General features: G+C 32.7%; 1 protein-coding gene across 2 annotated transcripts in view; it reads right to left on the bottom strand.

The window, feature by feature from the left end:
* The window catches only part of LOC145277611 (uncharacterized), a 161,410-nt gene that overhangs the window by 92,782 nt on the left and 46,698 nt on the right, over positions 1-21,930 (bottom strand). Inside the window, exon 1 of one of the 2 annotated variants that reach the window (XM_080129140.1) lies at positions 10,739-11,037. The exons of the other annotated variant lie outside the window; for it this stretch is intronic. The gene's annotated coding sequence lies outside the window, so the exon portion shown is untranslated. Of the gene's footprint in view, positions 1-10,738; positions 11,038-21,930 lie in introns of those variants that run through there. 2 annotated transcript variants of the gene reach the window in all.

The following is a 21,930-nucleotide window of genomic DNA, read 5'->3' as shown; positions in this document are numbered from 1 at the left end:
TAGATTTATTTTGTATTATGAAATATTTATTATATATTATATTTATTATATATAATAGTATATTTATTATATATTATAATATATTTATTATATGTTATAATATATTTATTGCATAAAATACGATATTTATTATGTATATTAATATATTCATTTAGTATTATAATATATGTATTTTATATTGCATTCTTATATATTATTATGCATTGATTATATATTGTAATATATTTATTGATATATTATACTATGATATTTTATACTATATTCATTATAGATTATAATATATTTATTATATATTTTAGTATACTTATTTCATATTTTATCATATTATAACATATATATTATATATTTATTATATAACATGATATAATCATAATATATTATATTTATTTTATATTATAATATATTTGTTATATATTATAATGTATTCATTAGATGTTATAGCATCTTAATTATAAATTTTAATTTATTTATTATATATTATATTTTTATTATATATTTTATTAATTATATATTATAATGTATTTATTATATATTATAATACATTTATTATATATTATAATAAATTTATTATATAGTGTATACCTTTATTATATATTATAATACATTTATTATATATTATAATACATTTATTATATAGTATATGCCTTTATTATATATTATAATGTATTTATTACATGTTTAAATACATATATTTTACATTATAATATATTTCTCTTACATTATATCTTTATGTTATAATACATATTATATCTATCATAATATATTTATTCTCTATTATATTTTATCTATCTTATTTTCTTATATTTTTAGTGTATATTATAGTATTTTTATTATATATTTATGATATATTTTATATAAATTATAATATACTTATTTCGTATTATGATATATTTACTATATATTATAATATCTGTATTATATATTATAGTATATGTATTATATATTATAATATATTTATTACGTATTATAATATATTTATTACATATTATAATATATTGATTACATATATTTCCTTTGTATTATAATAGTTATATATTTTATTATATTTATTATATATTATAATATATGTATTATATAATATAATATATTCAATGTATATTTTAATATATTTCTCATATATTATAGCATATGTATTTTATATTATAACATAGTCATTAGATATAATAGTATATTTATTATATCTATATATATATATATATATATATATATAAATGTAAATGTTGGTTCGTTCTAAAATAATAAAACCCTATTTCTACGTTACCAATTTATTTGAAATTTTCAGACAACCCATCTTTAGAGTCGAGGTATGTTTTTATGTTATTGAAATAAATTTACCTCGCGAATTATTAAAATATTAAATAAAATAAATATACATTTTTTAACCGTTACTGCGAATCTGTTCTGTTGTAAAACTGAACTTCCGGTTCGATTCATTTCACAGCCACGAATTGACGAAAGATTTCATTTTCTGTTAACTCGATAAGTAAAAGAAAAACTTACTCATGCAGAGAGTGATCCGTGCTGAAATAATAATGTTATTATTTAAAAAGCCATTCTTAACATGGGGAAGGGAGGGTGTTTTGTACCTATTCTGTACTTTAACCTTACAATTGAATAAAAGCATATCATAAAACTGTAATTAAACGTGGAAAACGATTTTTAAAAAATAGCGCGGATCACTCTCTGCATTAGCACACACACACACACACACACACACACACACACACACACACACACACACAAAATAATAATCCCATATTTTAAAAATTTAAATTCATTTATGTACTTACGAATTTTTTAAATTTTATTTATGTTAAGGCTTTTCACTCATAAAAATTACGTTTTAATTGTTTAGTTTATTTTCACGGCATTGTTTACATAAAAAAGTTTGTTTTAACTTTTTCTAAACTGTTTCATTTTTACGACATGCCTCAACGTATTATAAAAACCCTACCCCCCCCCATGTTAAAAGAACAAACAAAAAAAACGCCCTTCCATAAACCTCGAAAGCCGTTCTTAACATGGGGAAGTTAGGGTGTTTATAATATGCTGGGGCGAGTCGTAAAATTAACGAAGTTGCTATCTATTATTTATTGCAAAAATTGCTTGAAATTTATTTATTTGACAAAAAAAATTACATTTTGGTACTCCTTGGGCGTTGACTTCTATGGCGACCAGTAGAAAAAAATAATAGTCGCCCCGCACGTAACATATTTTATTTACTGACGTTGCCGTAACTAAACGATTATTTGTCACATTTACAAACATTTATTTATTTATTTATTTATTTATTTTGAAAAAAGTTTTACTTTTTATGAATATTAAAAGAAAAATGGGTACTCATGCAGAGAGTGATCATGCTGAAATAATAACGTTATTGTTCAAGAAGCCATTCTTAACATGGGGAGGGGAGGGTGTTTTGTACCTATTCTGTACTTTAACCTTGCATTGATTAAAAAAAAAACACGATTTAAAAAATAGCGCGGGTCACTCTCTGCATTAGCACCGAAAAATGTTACTAAACATTTATTAATAATTTCTCACTTTTACAAACATTTGATTTTAAATTTCTTTTTAAATGACGACTTTTATCGACTTTTTTTTTAAATATCCCCCCCCTCAATCGTGTTTATTCCGAAATATGTTGTTAACATGGAGATGTTGGGGTGTTTATTCTGAAAGCCGTTCTTAACATTTGTGGAGGTGGGCCTAATGTAAAAAAAAATAAGAATAAAAAATAAATTAAAAAAAAAAAACTAAATCATTTACTGATAACTTCTCACTTTTACAAATATTTTTTAATTTACATGCGCGGATGAACAAATTGTTGAATAGTGCGAAAACAAAACATTTAGGTCCACCGCCACGATTTTCTTTTTTAAATGACGACTTTTATTGATAAATAAATTTACTTCTCCGCAACTTTTATTGATAAATAAATCTACTTCTCTGCTACGGGCACTGAACCCCTCCTTTTTTTTTAATAGTATTTTCGGGTGGGTATGCTGACAACAAATATCGGTTAAACAAGTTGTTTATGCGCACATAAGCAACTATTTTTTATTAACTTTTTTTTTTTTACTTTTTTATTTAAAAATTAGTAAATTTCAATGAATAGAATAATAAATCATTTATCATTAATATGTGTTTTTGGTTTTGTGTTGAATAAAACTTTTTTTTTCATTACAACAATAATGAACCAATTTAAATCTTTCGGCATGCGTTTAAGGGTTACGAAATTATCAATAAATCGTTTAGTTACTAAGCCAACGTCAGTAAATAAAAAAAATGTTACGTGCACATGCATTAGCCTTGAATGGGGGGGGGGCTAAGGGAGCGACCATTAAATTATTATGCTGGTCGCCATGGAACTCAACGCCCAAGGAGTACCAAAAGTGGCACTTATGCACTTATGTTACCGTGCTATTTTTTAAAATCGTATTTTCCTGTTAAATTCAAATTTTACAATATGTTTTTCTTTTATTAATTTGTTAAATGAAAGTACAGATAACCCGGTCGGTTTCTAATGCGAGGAAAATCACCCCCCCCCCCCCCAAAAAAAAAGGGGTACTCTGGATAATAACAAAACATTCAAATTGCCTCAGTCTCGAAAGATTTCTTCTCTACTGAACGAGGAAAAAAACGGTGAAGTGTAGTTCACCTTCTGTTTCTCTCCCCCTCTCTCAATATCTCTCTCTATCCATCTCTCCCTTTCCCTCTCTCAATCTATCTTTCTCTCTATATCACCCTCTCCATCTCTCTTTGAGTCCCTTTCTCTCTCTAACTCCCTCTATCTCTCTCCTTTCCTCTGTTTCATCCCTCTCTGTTTCTAACTCTCCCCCTCTCTCTGTTTATCTATCAATCCCTTTATCTCTCTATCTCCTTCTCTTTCTCTATTTTCCTCTCACTGTCTCTTTTCTATCTATATATCTTCCTCTCTATCTGTCCATCTCTAATCCCTCATCCTATTTTAGTCTCCTAAATTAATTACAGTGAATAAGGCATTGTCAAAACATGGATAAATCCTATTTTAGTCACCTAATTTACCGACTGTGAGAATAGAAGTTATTTGGAAATTACTGCTACCTTGAACAGCACCAGAAGTAACTGGTAAAATCTTTCTAATTAAATTGATTTTGGCAGCTATTTGGTAACAAATTGACATAGCCTTAGCCCTTGCTGCATGAGGAATACCTGCGACCTTGCTGCCAAGTAGAAGAATTATTTATTCTACTTTAAAACATTCAATTTTTCAAAAATCTCATGTTCAACATCTCCAAAACATCCAACATGGGGAAAAATATTGCAAAAATGCAAACTTATTGTTTAGGATGAATGCACAATGGTACGCAAAAAATCACTTGAGGCTCTTGGTCGATCCTTGCAAGATTTGCGTGTCAATTTCAGACCATTTGGGAATGCAGTAATATTGCTTGCAGGAGATTTCAGACAAATGTTACCTGTTATTCTTCAATCAACACCAGCAGATGAAATAAATGCTTGCCTCAAATACTCTACTTTTTTGTTCCATGTGAAGACATTAAACTTAACTCAAAATATGCATGTACAGTTGCAGACTGTTTGATCCGCACAAAAACTTTTGCATCACTTGTGGGAAATTGAGTACGAAAAAGTGCCAGCTGGTCAGAGTTAAGGGCAAAATTCTTTGACTTTTAACTTCTGTAATTTCTGTAATTTTATTTCATCAAAAGAATAGTTAGTTTAAAAGGTTTTTGCAGATATTCAAATTATAAGAATTCCATTTGACTGAGTGAATGAGCTATTCTTGCAAGTCAATACAAAGATGCCCATGAACTTAACGCTATAATTAAATGTGAAATTCCAAGTGAGGTAGTCAAATACAAATCCATCGACACTGTTGTGAAAGCAGATAAAGTGGTTAATTATCCAACAGTTATATTTGCCAGGGATGCCACCGCATGTATTGCAACTGAAATTTGGTGTACTAATTATCATGTTGTGAAATATAAACCAATCCAAGCGTTGCAATGGCACATAGCTTGCAGTAAAAAAAAAAATTAACAAACAATATCATAGAAACAACAATCTTAACAGGACCTTTCACAGATGAATATATCTTCATTCCATGCATTCCTATGATTCCACCGGATACATCATTACACTTTAGCAAATTGCACTTTCCAATTTTATTGTCATTTGCAATAACCATCAACAAAGCACAGGGAACAATCTTTACAATTGTGGGCCTTACAGTTACACACTGACTGTTTTTTCACATGGATAATTTATGTTACATATTCAAGAGTCACCAAACCGGAAAATCTCTATATCAGCTAAGAAAATGGAACAACAAAAACTGTGTACCCATGCAAAATGGAAATTTAAACCTATAAGAAACATGCTTTTTCTCATTTTGGAACTTTTTCCATTGCGCCAATTTGAGCCACAGCAACGCATGGCAGGGAACAGCTAGTATTATAATATATTTTTATATATTATAATATATTTTTGTATATTTATTATATTTTGTAATATATTAATTTGATATTTTATAATATAATTATAATACATTTTTAATATTAATATATTATTATATATTCTAGTATATTTATTATATTTTATATTATATTTATTATATAATAGGAAGACCCGTTAACCGGCTTTGCCCGATGGAAGCATGATACTCATCTTGAAAAGATATTAAACTATGGTTGTTGTTGGTAGCTACTTCAGTCCCTGACCAATTGTGGACAGTGGCGACACTGGCGGCTGTGGCCGAAATATAAAAAAAAAAGCAAGTAAGGGAATGCGTAAATGCGAAGGTGGAGCTAATGTACACATTTACCCCCCCCAAAGTAAAAACAAGTTTAAAAAATAAAATACAAAGTTTACGCGTGTAAAGTTTTGCAAAAGTGATAAAAACACAACTTTCTTCAGCCGATGTAATTTACATTCAAACTAAAGTCTAGTTAATCGGTATCTTTTTTTTTATTTTTTATAAAGGCGTTTTTTGGGGGAGGGTGTAGGTGGTATGTGGACATACGCATGTTCCCACCACCAAGAAAAATCATTTAACATTACCACTTTCCAAGGATTTTGGTGGCGCTGAAAACAAAAATAATGTTTATAATTACTAACAACGCATATTTTCTAAGGTATGGGAAAATGTTAGTTTTTAAAAGGCGGGATCATTTTGTTCTAATAATTTTACGTAAAATGAGTACCCACTTTATGGCCACCTGTTTTTCTGGAGGATGAGGTGGGGGGACACGTACAATGAACTAAATTTAACGTAAGCTGAGCACCCACACATTGACTCCCCCCAAAATATTAGGTGTTTACATTTGCGGGAGGGAGCGGCTCAGACAATCAACTTTGCAAAAATAAAAATAAATAAATAAATAAAAAAATTAAAACCTTTTTTTTAATTATAAATAGACTGTCGAAAACACTTTTTAATAAACTAAAATTATATATATATATATATATATACAGGATGACCAAAATAAAAAAAAACGGGCCCAACTTTAATTAGGCTCCATTTCTTAGTGTTTTGTCCGAATTAAATGAAACTTTGGTCATAACTAGTTTATTATATTCAAAATATCACAGCAAAATACTAGGGTCTTTGGCCTTTTTTTTTCTCCGTTCTACAACATATGTTCTAGATGGCCTCCATTTAGCTTTTGTTTTTTTAGGTCACTCTGTGTATATATATATATATATATATATATATATATATATATATATATATACGCACGTGCACACACAGACACACACACACCGAATAGGTTCAATTTGTAAATACACACACACACACACACACACACACACACACACGTGTGTGTAAGATTTTCGACCAATAGTTTCCAATCCTAAAAATAAATATTGCCATCCGTATTGTTTTTATTTTCTTTGTGAGGGCGTTTTATACTTTTTATTTGGGGTTGGGTGGAAATTAGACATATGTATTTTTCCATCATCGAGAAAAATCATTTAACCATACCACTTTACTAGGTTTTTGGTGGCGCTGCAAACGAAAATAACGTTTACAATTACTACCAACGCGTAGTTTCGAAGATATTAGGAAATGTTAGTTTAAAAATATGAGCAGACAATGTCTAGAGAGGCATTAGTAATTATGTAACGGGAGAAGAGGGGGTTATGTTTAGTCTATATATGTCATAGAGCTGTGAAATACGAACAAAATACGAAGACAAATGAAGAATAGTACATGGTGTATAGTGGTAGCGGTGGTAAGACTTGAGAATCAGAGAGAAATATAGGAACTTCTTCTGTAGATGTGGTGATTGTGAGGATAAAATATAGGATTTAACTATAACGAATAAATGTGTATAAAACGACGTAGTAAAGTTACATAAGACGTGGCTTAAAGGTTTAGACATGATAAATTTGTATGTGGCATCAGTTATTGAAAACCTACGTCAATTTGGTGTAGAGGGGAATTTATGCAATCAAAATATTATATACAGGATTATAATATATTTATGTTATAATATATTTTTTTATGAAATTAATTTATATATTCAATAATTTAATATCTTTTTTTATAATCTTCATAGTGTGACGCAAAAGTGATCGAAAAATGTAATTTTGAAACGACTTATTTTAACTAATTTTTAATGGAAACCGCTCGAGCAACAACGAATGATGATCATGGCAAACGGATGTTTATCGACCTTAATGAAAAGACCAAGGCTGTAGTAATAATACATTAAATTAAAAACAAAGAAAAGAAAAGGAAGTCGCGACTATTAAATGTAGTCTTTACAATTACAAAAATCCTATACCTCTATAAGGCCACCATTCGCCCATGTATGGAGTATTGTTGTCATATTTGGGATGGTGCATCTGCCACTAGTCTCTCGCTCCTAGATAAGGTTCAAAAGAGAGTCGCCAATCTGATAGGTCCTGAACTGTCATCTAAACATCAGCCTCTGTCCCATCGACGAAATGTTGCATCCCTCTGCCTGTTCTACAAGTACTTTAACGGTGAATGCTCTGTGAAGCACTTGTGCCCCTTCGACGTAAATACCCCTGACAAACCCGACAAGCAGCTAAATCCCACCCCTTCACAGTAGAGATCCCTAGATGTAAGAAAGCCTTATACTCCAGTAGTTTCTTCCCCAGAACAGCTAGACTTTGGAATTCCCTTCTGGTTTCCTGCTTCCCCAACTGTACTGACATGCAGAAGTTGTCAAAAAACAAATACATAACAAATAAATGTTATCAAAGGCAAGATAAGTTACTTTTCTACCTAACTGGATATATTTTTTGTGTTTTTATTCAGTGTAACATTCAGCTCGAAAAACATGGAGTGTTTACCGATGTATTGGAAAATTCAAAATGGCGGCCGACTCTCTTTCGGAGAGGGGAAGTTTCGGAAAAGGTATTATAAATAATAAACTAGACAAAATACTGTTAGAAATTCGCTCAATATATGTTACCGTGACATAAGTTGACATATATGGTAATCATGAAGAAAGAGAGAGCCTGTTTCCTCCGTTTGCCTATAGGTGGCGTTAATGTCTGTCCACCCAGTTACGGAAGCACAAAATGTATATAATGGCACCGTTGAAATAAAAATAAATGTTTTAATTTTAAACATGTTTTTTTTTTTTTTTTTTTTTTTTTTTTGCAAACATATTTAAGTTTTATTTTGTTTTGTTTTCGCAAACATATTTAAGTTTTATTTTTCCAAACATTTACGTTTTGTTGCTGGTTTATTTTCAAACATTTACGTTATTTTTGTTTTAATTTTAATATATTTTTTTTTTTTTTGCAAGCATAAATTAAATATTTTTGCTATATTTTTCTTTTAAACATATTTATGGGTACAACCGTTTTTCCGCGAGTATTTTTTACGTTCTTATAATAAAAAAGTCAACGTTTTTTCTTTTATCTTTTTTTTATTGACCCCCCCTCTTTTTTCTTAATTTTTCTGGACTTATTTTACTTTTTCCGCGAGTATTTATATATATATTTGAAAAGGGATATTGTAAAACCTGAATATTACTTGAAACTACTATAAAAAATAAAAAAATAAAAAATAGCGCGGTACAATAAGTGCATAAGCAAACTTTTCTAAAAGAAAAATATTTCAAAAATATTTAGTTTATGCCTGCAAAAAAAACAACAAAAAAAAACGTAAAAACAAAAAAAAACGTAAATGTTTGAAAATAAACTAGCAACAAAACGTAAATGTTTGGAAAAATAAAACTTAAATATGTTTGCAAAAACAACAACAACAAAAAAACAAACGTAAATATGTTTGAAAAAAAAAACAAAAACAAACTTAAATATGTTTGCGAAAAACAAACAAACAAAAAAAAAACATGTTTAAAATTAAACATTTATTTTTATTTCAACGGTGCCATTATATACATTTTGTGCTTCCGTAACTGGGTGGACAGACATTAACGCCACCTATAGTCAAACGGAGGAAACAGGCTCTCTCTTTCTTCACGATTACCACATATATTCGGTTGTTTTTAATAGTATTTTGTCTAGTTTATTATTTATAACATCTTTTACCAAAGTGCAACGTGAACTGACATCTTGCTTCCCTTGATGCCTATGTCCCTAATAGTAGCTCCTACAACAAAATGGCAATGTGCCTTGTTTGGGATTAAAATGTAAAAAAAAAGAAAGAAAGAAAGAATGCAAATACAACGATAGTTGCAAAGAAATTGTAATTTTTATTGAAGAAATGCTTGACGTCACTACTTTTTATATCAACTATTTATAAAAAAGTAAAAATGAAAATAAAAGAATGGAACCATTTAAAAAAAGGCGTATACCTCCATTTAAATAAGAGATCCGTGCACTTTTTTTCATACGAGAATTTTAAATTAAATGTAATTTATTAAAAAGAAAAAAAGTAGTCGCATCTTTCTTTCTGATCTAGCAGGGACATTCGGATAAGTTTCGAGCTTACTAGTAGGATATCTATTTCATTTCAGTTTTATTCAGTTCTGCAATTCGATTTTCACATAAACGCAAGTCACATGATCCATTGGTTTCGGGCGTAACGAGTCAACATGACCAAAACTTGAGTAATTCTTTTTTGGCACGCCAGGACGCGAGCCCGCCAAAAAATACGCCACGCGCCAAATTTCATTCCGTCATAAAAAACAACTTTCTACAGAAACAAAAAACTTATTTTTACATTTTTATCTCGCGAATAAACATAAAATTATATATTAAAAACCACGCTTATTGTTTTTAAAATCAAATAACGGAGTTGAAGTAAATGTTTTCAATTGTAAAACAAAACTATTTTTTTTTGGTAAATGTCTGTGTGGCGTACTCATGAATTATTTTTTTCTAAAGAATAAAATTGAATAAAGTTTATTTTTACAAGAATGTTTAGACATTTACCTAGCGAATAAGCATAAAATATATATGAAAACCGCGTTTATAATTAAAAAAACAAAACAAAATTATACACCGGGTATCAAAATGGCTTCTTTTTTTTTTTTTTTTTTGTCTTAAACGAAAGTGACTTGTTTGATAAAATTGTTTTTTTTTTTTTTTGCGTACTCATGACTTATTTTTTCTAAAGAATAAAATTGAATAAAGTTTATTTTTACAACAATGTTTAGACATTTACCTAGCAAATAAGCATAAAAATATAGATGAAAACCGCGTTTATAATTTTTAAAAACTCAAAATTATACATACATACATACATACATACATACATATACACACACACACACACTCCAAAACTTACCTTTGCGAGGTAGTAATCTGTTATCTGTAGCTATGATATGTGTAATGAAAATCCACAAGTTTTACCGGAAAAAAAGCTTCAAACAAAACAGGTGAAACGTTTAAAAGATAACAAAGAATGCCAAACTAGTACGCATGCACATTGACATTTGAAAAAGGCTGAAATAATATTCCCAGCTGATATTTAATATTTCGTCAACGGTCTCAATATATTTTCTACATGGCAAAATAATTAGATGTCCGTTTTGTCACGTCCACTTTTTATATCTTATGGAACTGGGGCATTTAAAAATTCAGTCTGTGACAAGGTGTGTGTGTGTGTATATATATATATATATATATATATATATATATATATATATATATATATATATATATATATATATATATATATAGCGTTGTGGGTTACATTCAGATCTTCATGCATGCGAAATTGACGACAGTTGGTTGATTGGTTTATTCGATTCCCACGTTGCTGATGTGATACTGCATGAACACAAGCTGTAACCATAGGATTCGATTTATATTGACATAGCAAAGCCTCCCCCCACTTTTTGTTCAGCCCATTTGTTTGTTTGAAAAGTCGGGTTTGTATTACTGTACACAGAGATTCGAAAAAGTTGTCAAAAAACAAATATATAACAAATAAATGTTATCAAAGGCAAGATAAGTTACTTTCCTACCTAACTGGATATATTTTTTGTGTTTTTATTCAATGTAACATGTTTATTCAGCTCGAAAAACATGCAGTGTTTACCGATGTATTGGAAAATTCAAAATGGCGCCCGACTGTCTGTTTAACACGGTTAGTTTGGGAAAAGATGTTATAAATAATAAACTAGACAAAATACTATTAAAAAACAACCGAATATATGTCAACTTATGTCACGGTAACATATATTGAGCGAATTTCTAACAGTATTTTGTCTAGTTTATTATTTATAATACCTTTTCCGAAACTTCCCCTCTCCGAGAGAGTCGGCCGCCATTTTGAATTTTCCAATACATCGGTAAACACTGCATGTTTTTCGAGCTGAATAAACATGTTACACTGAATAAAAACACAAAAAATATATCCAGTTAGGTAGAAAAGTAACTTATCTTGCCTTTGATAACATTTATTTGTTATGTATTTGTTTTTTGACAACTTTTTCGAATCTATGAGTACAGTAATACAAACCCGAACAGGCTACTAGATATAGTGCGCTCCGATCAAGGTGTCGGACCAAATATTAATGCTATTTCTCCCTTTCCCTTTGCAAAACTCAATCATGTATCGCGATCACAAAAACAGTTTTCTCTACAAAACAATTACATTCCATGAATAAATATTTGAAGATAAAAAAAAACGGCGGACGTTGGAAATCTGAGCCTCAAGCCTTACGTTATAAATTCCACAATTTTAACTTTTTAAAAACTTTTTTCTTGTTAATATCATCCAATAGAGACTTATGTATCAGATAATTAAAAAAAACTTTTTAAAATCATTTTTTGACTTTTCACGACTTGTTCAGTTTCCTATTATAACGTTGTAGTAAATTAAACACTAACTTAAGGTCCACCCGCACTCTAAAATAACCGGACGTAACTCAGCGTAGTTAACCCTCACCCTCCCAAATTTTACATTAATACAAGGTTTAATTGAAAAATATATTTTTAATCGGCTTTCTTGGAAGAAATTCCTCGAATTTAAAAGTAAATAGAACATTTAAAATTTTTTAAAAATATAGATAATTCCAATATTTCTTCAAAGAAAACCAATTAAAAAATATTGGAATTTATCTATATATTTTTTTTAATTTAAATGTTCTAAATATACTTTTAAATTCGAGGAATTTCTTCCAAGAAAGCCGATTAAAAATATATTTTTCAATTATACCTTGTATTAATGTAAAATTTGAGAGGGTGGTGGGTTAACTACGCTGAGTTACGTCCGGTTATTTTAGAGTGCGGGTGGACCTTAAGTTCGTGTTTAATTTACTACAACGTTATAATAGAAAACTGGACAAGCCGTGAAAAGTTATAAAAAATGATTTTAAAAATATTTCTTTTTTAATTATCTGATACATAAGTCTCTATTGGATGATATTAACAAGAAAAAGGTTTAAAAAAGTGAAAAATTGTGGAATTTATAAGGTATTAGCGGTGGATGCCCGGCGTTGCCCGGGTGTTTAGAGGTGTGTGTGCTCGGGCGGGGTGGGTAATCAAACATAAGAATAAGCGAAGTAAATATTTTTAAATATTAAATATTAAAATGTTAAAACTTTTAAAAAAATCGAAAAAAAAAACACCCCAAAAAACTAACGTAAGGCAAAAGAACGATGTTAAATGTAAAAATCGGGAAAACAAAAAAAGAAAACGCGAATGTGATGGAAAAAGAAAACAGAAAAACGAACGTTAAAACTTCTTTTAAAAATCTGAAAAATACCCCCCCCCCCAAGAAAAAAACACGTGAAAAATGTCTTCCGGGTGTTTAGAGGTGTATGTGCTCGGGCGGGGAGGGGGATAATCAAAACATAAGAATAAGCGAAGTATAAAAAAAATCGAAAAAAACACAAAAAAAACTAACGTAAGGCAAACGAACGATGTTAAATGTAAAAATCGAAAAATAAAAACAAAAGAAAACGCGAATGTGATGCAACCCCCCCAGAAAAACGAACGTTAAAACTTCTTTAAAAAAGCTGAAAAATAAAAACAAAAAACATAGAACGTGAAAAATTGCTTAAATAACCCTGCTTCAATATCAAAATTTAAAAAATCAAAAAAAAAAAAAAAGAAGACATCTCACATCACGAACCCAGAACATTTAGCTAATGAGACCGCGGTCTAAACAACTGAGCTAAGACGACGTGGCCGAAACTCTGTCGCTTTTTCAAATATTTAAAGTAAATCAGGTTACGACGTCGTATGACGCATGTGTAGAAGCGAATTTGTCATGGGAGGACGGTTTTTACTGACCCCCCCTGTAGAAAAGTGCTGATTTCAGGGTGAAAAAATTCACATTTTTGGCCAATTTTTCGATATTTGTCGGGCGAAGAATGGGGCTTTCATATGAGACCAAATTTGTGAATTTTTGTTTTGTCTGTCGAAAGTTTTTAGCAGACATACAAACACACACACATACATACATACATTTTCGCTTTTATATATATATACTAGCGGGGGTACCCGGTGTTTCCCGGGTGTTTGGAGGTGTGTGTTGGTGGTGGGGGGGGATAAGATTAAAATAACCCTGCTAAAAAAAAACGTTGGCCGGTTGTTTAAAAAGGTGTAAAAGAAAAAAATAAATAGTTTTAGTATAAAGGTAGGCTTGAACCCCAAACGTTTGACACGGAGGTGGAAAGGAAATGGAAAAAAAACTCTGCGACCTAACCATCTCGACCACGGGAACAGATGAATTGATAAGTGTGTTAAGTTGACGTTTATAAACCGAAATTAGCAGGTGCGACATTGTCAAGTTGTGGAAGCCAGTTTCTGTTTTCCCCGCTATGCGGTGATCAAACAATAAAAAAAACACAAAAAACTAACGTAAGGCAAACAAACGATGAAAATAGAAAACAAACACGTGAAAAATGGCTTAAATAAGCCTGTTTCGATATTAAAATTTTAAAAAATCGGTGGGTACCCGGGTGTTTTGGGGTGTCGCTAAGAATAAGCGAAGTAAAAAAAAAAAAAAAAAAAGCAGAAAAACGAACATTACAGGAAAAATGGCTTAAATAACACTGGTTCAATATTTAAATTTCAAAAATCAAAAAAAAAAAAGATCTCACACCACGATTCGAACCCAAAACATTTAGATAATGAACCAAGACCTTAACCAACGGAGCTAACGCGATGTACATGAAATTTTTTCGGTTTTTCAAGTATTTAAAGTAAATCAGGTCACGACGTCATCTGACGCATGCGTAGAATCGGTCATTGTCACGAGAGGACCGTTTTTGTTGACCCCCCCCCATCGAAAATTGTCGATTTCGGGGTGAAAAAGTTAACGTTTTTGGCCAATTTTTCGATATTTTTCGAACAAAGGATGGAGTTTCGATGTGATACTGAGTTTGTGAATTTTCGTCGCGTCTGTCAAAATTTTTTAGCAGACATCCAAACATACACATCTACATACATACATACATACATACATTTTCGCTTTTATATATATATAGATAGACTAGCGGGAATGAGAAAAATGAAGTTGATTTTGAACATATTTGTTATTCTTCGGATAGAAGAATTTTTAATGTCTATGTATCATTAGCTTTTCGAGCAAATGAATATTTTACCTACCCTAGGACGGGTATTACACGTATCAAATAATTGTACCTTATCTAGGATAAGTAATTTATACCATATATATGAAATAATGTTTCCTTTGCGGGGATGGATAATATACAACACATATTTAAAATGATTTTACCCACACTAAGACGGGTAATTTAAATAGATATATTAAACAATTTCACAAACTTTTTTTTACCCCAAAACGGACACTACTTTCTCCAACTTAACCCCCAAAAGAAAACTCAAGAGCACGTTTAAAATTAACATAATCATGCTTTTTTCTACGCACTACTACAATCATCACATCATTCCCGGATGAATACATAAAACATTTTAACAAATATAGATCACCTCCTATAGAAACTGGCCTAGGAAACTTTCATAGAAAACCAACAATATGTATGCATAATCTAATTGTGAGGTCATTAACTGTTTAAGCCATATCTGGAAGCGACTTCACAAATGAAGTAATTTTGAGATAGAAAATTGTTTAAGCCATTTCCGGTACAAACTTTATATTTCACCACCCTCATTTAATCCAGGGCGATGCTGATTATTCTGCTAATATATATTTACCCCCATCTCCTTCAATCCCGGGCGACGCCAGGGATATTGTAAATAAATTATTTTACATATCTCATGCAAGCTTGAGTAATGCAGGATATTCTGCTTTTGTATAAGTGCAGCTATCTAATACAATCACGGGTGACGCCAAGTATTCGTCTATTCTGTATTTGTACCTATATCATTTAATCCCAGGCGATGCCAAGTATTCTGTTAGTATTTATCTGCACCTGCATTATTAAATCCTATATATTTCCACCAATCTCATTCAATACGGGGCGATGCAGGGTATTCTTCTAATATATATTTCCACCTATCTCATCCAATCCCAAGCAACGCCAGGTATTTTGCTAAAGTATATTCTAACCTATTTCATTCGATCCCGGGCAACGTCGAATGTTCTAGTATATATCTCAATAAATCCAATGAAGTCCTGGGAGACGCAAGGTATTCTGTAAGTATATATTTCAATCAATCTAATTCAATCCAAGGCAACGCCAGGTATTCTGCTAATATATATTTGCATCTATCTCATTGGATCCCAGGCGCCCGTGTATTCTGCTTGCATATATTTGCATGTATCTCATTCAATTCTGGAGGATTCTGGGTAATCTGTAAGTATATATGTGGACGTATGTCATTGAATCCCATAATTCTTGGATATGTTACAAATTTCCACAATCATTTTTCATAATTAAACCCACATGTCTTTCCACTATTACTAAAATAATAACTTTGATACATTTCACATGTAATCATTTTTCATAATTCTTGGATATGTTACTAATTTTGACAATTATTTTCACAATTGAATTCACATTATCCACCCTCGTACTAAAGTAATAACTTTCATACATTGTCTGGGCTGTTTGTTTTATTACAAACACACCAATAAAATAAATCACATTTCATCATTTTTCATAATTCTTGGATATGTTGCTAATTTCGACAATCATTTTTAATGATTTAACCAACATAATCGCGCCTCTCTTACTAAAATATCAACCTTGGGACATTGTCTGGCTGGTTCTTTCATTACAAATACCAATCAAATAAGTAACATTTCATCATTTTTCATAATTCTTGGATATGTTACTAATTTCAACAATAATTTTTCTTGATTTAACCCAAAGTATAGCCCCGCTCTTACTAAAATAATAACTTTGATATATAATCTGAGCTGTCTATTTCATTACGAACACACTAATCAAATAACACAAATTTCATAATTTTTCGTAATTCTTGGATATGTTACTAATTTGCACAATCATTTTTTATGATTTAACCCACATAATACACCCCCTCTTTCTAAAATAATAAATTTGAGACTTTATCTGGGCTGTTTGTTTCATTATAACACACAAATCAAAAAAACATTTATTTCATCACTTTTCATAATTCTTGGATATGTTAATAATTTTGATCATCATTTTTCATGATTTAACCCACATAATCCCCTTCCTCTTACTAAATTAATAGCTTTGCTACATCGATCTACATAAAGCATTTTGTAATCCCAAGTAGTCACCCATCTGATTATGACCAGACTCCATATTGCTTAACTTTGTTGATCTACATACAGCATTGGGTATTTCCAAGTAGTAACCCATCTGATAATGACCAGGCTACATGTTGCTTAACTTTGGTGATATACATAAAGCATTTTGTATTCCTAAGTAGTCACCCATCTGATAATAGCCAGACTCCATGTTGCTTAACTTTAGTGATCTGCATAAATCATATGGTAATGCCAAGTCATCACCCATCATAGAATGACCAACCTCATTGTTGGTTAACATTGGTGAGCTACATAAAGCATTTTGTATTCCCAAGTAGTCACCCATCTGATAATAGCCAGACTCTATGTTGCTTAACTTTAGTGATCTGCATAAATCATTTGGTAATCCCAAGTAGTCACCCATCTTAGAATGACCAACCTCATTGTTGCTTAACTTTGGTTATCTACATAAAGCATTTTGTATTACCCAGTAGTCACCCATCCGATAATGACCAAGACAATGTTGCTTAACTTTAGTGATCTACGAAAAGCATTTGGTATTCCCAAGTAGTCACCCATCTGATAATGACAAAGACAATGTTGCTGAACTTTGATGAACTACATAAAGCATTTGGTATTTCCAAATATCACCCACCTGATAATGACCAAGACAATGTTGCTTTACTTTTGTTATCTACATAAAGCATTTTCTATTTTCAAGTAGTCACCCATTTGCTAATGACCAAGACAATGTTACTTAACTTTAGAGATCTATACAAGCCATTTGGTATTCCCAAATAGTCATCCATCTGATAATGACCAAGACAATGTTTCTTAACTTTGGTGAGCTACATAAAGCATTTTGTATTCCCAAGTAGTTACCCATCTGATAATGACCAAGACAATGTTGCTTAACTTTGGTGATCTACATATAGGATTTGGTATTCCAAGTAGTCACCCATTTGATAATAACCAAAACAATGTTGCTTTACTTTGGTGATCTACATGAAGCATTTGGTATTCCCAAGTAGTAACCCATCTTCAAAATTGTCAAATTGGACCTGTACTGCAGAAGCACCTTCAAAATTGTCAGGTCCGACCCATACTGCACAAACCTTCAAAGTCGTCAAATCGGACTTATACTGCACAAGCACTTTCAAACAGAAGCATCTTCAAAATTTTTCAAATCAGACCTATACTACACAAGCACCTTCAAACTTTTGCAAATCCGACCTATACTGCTCAAACGCCTTTAAAATTTTTGAAATCGGACCTATACTGCACAATCACTTTAAAAAAATTTCAAATTGGACCTTTACTGCACAAGCACCTTCAAAATTTTTCAAATCGGACCAATACTGCACAAGCTACTTCAAAATTATCAAATCGAACCTATAATGCACAAGCACCTTCACAATTGTCAAATCGGACCTATACTGCACAAGCACCTTCAAAATTGGAAAATTGGACCTATACTGCACAAGCGCCTTCAGAATTATCAAATCGAACCTATACTTCACATGCCCCTTCAAAATTATCAAATCGGACCTATGCTGTACAATGACCTTCAAAATTGTTAAATAGGACCTATACTGCATAATGACCTTCAAAATTGTCAAATCGGACCTATACTGCACAAGCACCTTCAAAATTTTGCAAATTTGACCTATACTGCACAAGCACCTTAAAATTTTTCAAATCGGACCGATACTGCACAAGCACCTTAAAAATTGTCAAATCGGACCTATACCGCACAAGCACCATCAAAAGTGTCAAATCGGACCTATACTGCACAAGCACCTTCAAAATTTTGCAAATCCGACATACGGCACAAGCACCTTTAAAATTTTTCAAATCAGACCTTTTTTTTTCTTTTTTTTTTTTTTTTTATTACATTTTCACCCTAAACGAGGCACATTGCCACTTTGGTGTAGGGGGCTACTATCAGGGAAACGTCTACTGGGATACTATGTAGGGATTTGGGCAGCGAGATGTTGGTTAACGTTGCACTTGAACTTATGCATGTCAGTACAGTTGGGGAAGCAGTGACCTGGAATGGAATTTCAAAGTCTAGCAGTTCTGGGGAAGAAACTACTGGAGTAGAAAGATCTTTTACATCTAGGGATCTCTACAGTGTGGGGGTGGGATTTTGCAGCTTGCCGGGTCTGTCGAGGGTGTTTATGTCGTGGGGGCACAAGTGCTTGCAGTTCATCAGAGCATTCACCATCATAATACTTGTAGAACAGGCAGAGGGATGCAACGTTTCGACGATCGGACAGAGGCTGAAGCTTAGATGCCAGTTTAGGGCCTATCAGATTTGCGACTCTCTTTTGAACCCTGTCAAGGAGCGAGAGACTAGTAGCCGATGCACCGGCCCAAATATGACAGCAATACTCCATACATGGGCGAATAGTGGCCTTGTAGAAGTACAGGATACTTTCGGGTGCTAGAAGTTTTCTAGCATGGTAGAGAGAGCCCACCTTCCTCGCAGCAGCCCTGGCAATGCTCTCGATGTAATTGTTCCAGCTCATGTTTCCTGTGAACGTTAGGCCAAGGAGCTTGAGAGACGTACTCTCAGATAAAGAGTCGTTGGCCATTGCTATAGGTGGTAGAGAAGGTTTCTTGTAATTATTGAATGAGACCAGTTTTGTCTTGGCGGCATTGAACGTGACCATCCATTTTTGTCCCCATTCCACTACTGATTGGAGGTCATCCTCTAGTGTTTCTGCCATTACTTTAGATATATGTTCATTTGTTTTCCTGTCGTGCCTGCTATAGAGTGTGGTGTCATCAGCATATATACCCATCTCAGAGGCAATTTTGTCAGGGAGGTCATTTATGAATATCAGGAACAGCAGAGGTCCAAGGATAGATCCCTGGGGAACTCCCGCATTTATATCATATTGTTTAGATGTACGACCGTCGAGGACAACCTGGATTTTTCTCTTATCTAAGAAGGATTTAATTATGTTAAGTATTCTACCAGTGATACCGTATGATCTAATCTTCCTGAGGAGACCCTCATGCCATACCCTGTCAAAAGCCTTTGATATATCTAGAGCTACCGCTCTGCCCTCTCACACTTTGTTCAGTGAATGGTATATGCGTTCAGAGATTACAGTGAGGATGTCTGCCGTGGAACGGGCTTGTCTAAATCCATATTGTTGGTCGGTCAGAAGTTTAGCATCTGTTTAATGGGTCAGTTCTTTCGCCAGAATTCTTGAATACTGGTACCACACAAGCAGTTTTCCAACAGCCCGAAAAGCAAGATTCATTAAGGCATTTGTTGTAGAGTTTGGAGAGAACTAGAGCTACTTCGGCTGAGCACTTTTTTAATAGTACAGCTGGGATTAGGTCGGGTCCACATGCTTTTGAAGTGTCAAGGTTTTTTATGATAGCATGCACCTGAGCAGGGGTGATTATTAGATCGTCAAGCGTGGCGTCTGTCTGCATAGGAAATTGAGGTAGGGGGTGGTTTAGAGGGTCCAGTGTGGAGTTTGAGGCAAACCGACTGGCAAGCATGTTAGCCTTCTTGGTTGCTGAGCAAAGAACCTCGTGATTGTTGGTTAGTGAGGGAATTGTTGATTGCCCATTATTTACTACACTGTTGTAGATTTTCCAGAAGTCACGAGTTCCTAGTTTTTGTGCTTCGATGCGTGTTTTAGTGGTTTCCGTAAATTCCCTCTTAGCTGTCACTATTTCTTTCTTAACGTTACTTCTAGTTTCTATGTACTTCTGTCTGTTTGAACTGGACTTATGTCGGTTAAACCTGCGGAATGCATGCTGCCTTTGAGCAATGGCAGTTGCACAAGTCGAAGTAAACCATTGGGGAGAGTGGGGCTTGCTATAGAATTTCCGCATGGGAACATGCGCTTCGATTGCAGTTTTGAACCATTCAGTGGTCTCGGTTGCACACTGTTCAGCAGGAAGAGAAAAAATATTTCCCCATGGGGCGTCTCTGATAAGATCTCTGATGGCTTCCCAGTCAGCCTTTTTATAATATCTCGTTGTTTTGAGCACTGGCTCTTCAGTTTTGAGTCTAGAGTTTAAGGCGATTTCAACCATTATCACCGCATGATCAGCGTTCCCAAGTGGGCTGTCGGCTTTCATTACACAGTCATCAGGAACTGTGGTCAAAAACAGATCTAATAGTGATGCGTGTTGTTCTTCCTGATCAGGGTAACGGGTTGGAAAAGTAAGTATTTGCGATAGGGAGTGAGATACAGAGAAGCTATGAGTTGCGCTGCCTGCTGCATCTGTGTAAGTAGAGAATCCAAGCCAGTTTTTGTGATGGACATTAAAGTCACCAAATACATGTACTTGGGCGCTAGTGTCGAAGGAGAGTGCTATGTCTATGCTGTCAGATACTTTGTTTATTATGGTGCAGTCTTGGGTCGAGGGAGAGCGGTAGAGAAAGTAAAAGTAGCTAATGTTGTGTTGCATGATTAGTCTAAAGCACATAAAGGCTTGATCATCCGTTTCTAGGTTTGTTTCTCTAGTCAAGGGAAGGGTATTACGAATGTAAACTCCAAGTCCGTGCATATGTCTGTTAGAGTCCTTACGGCAGAGTGGGAGATATCCAGGCATGTTAAAGTAGTTAGAGGGGATGGAGGAGTGTAGGTTAGTCTCACTTAGTGCTAAGATATCCGGGGTATTTGTTAGGAGAAATGCTTCAACATCAGCTAAATTAGTTCTAAGCCCACGGATATTTGTGACTGCAAGCCTCAAGGGAGGAGGCAATTGGATTTGTTTGACCCTAAGCCTGGTTTAAGCTTATTTCTAGATTGTATTGTCATCATTTTTTAACAAGTTTCAGTTAGGTTAGGGGAAGCCGAACAGGAGGTTATGCAGAATATCAC

The sequence above is a fragment of the Euprymna scolopes genome, chromosome 6, assembly GCF_053919585.1.
Source record: "Euprymna scolopes isolate OS-2025 chromosome 6, ASM5391958v1, whole genome shotgun sequence".
Taxonomy (NCBI): Eukaryota; Metazoa; Mollusca; class Cephalopoda; order Sepiida; family Sepiolidae; genus Euprymna; species Euprymna scolopes.
This window is presented reverse-complemented; position numbering and strand designations above follow the sequence as displayed.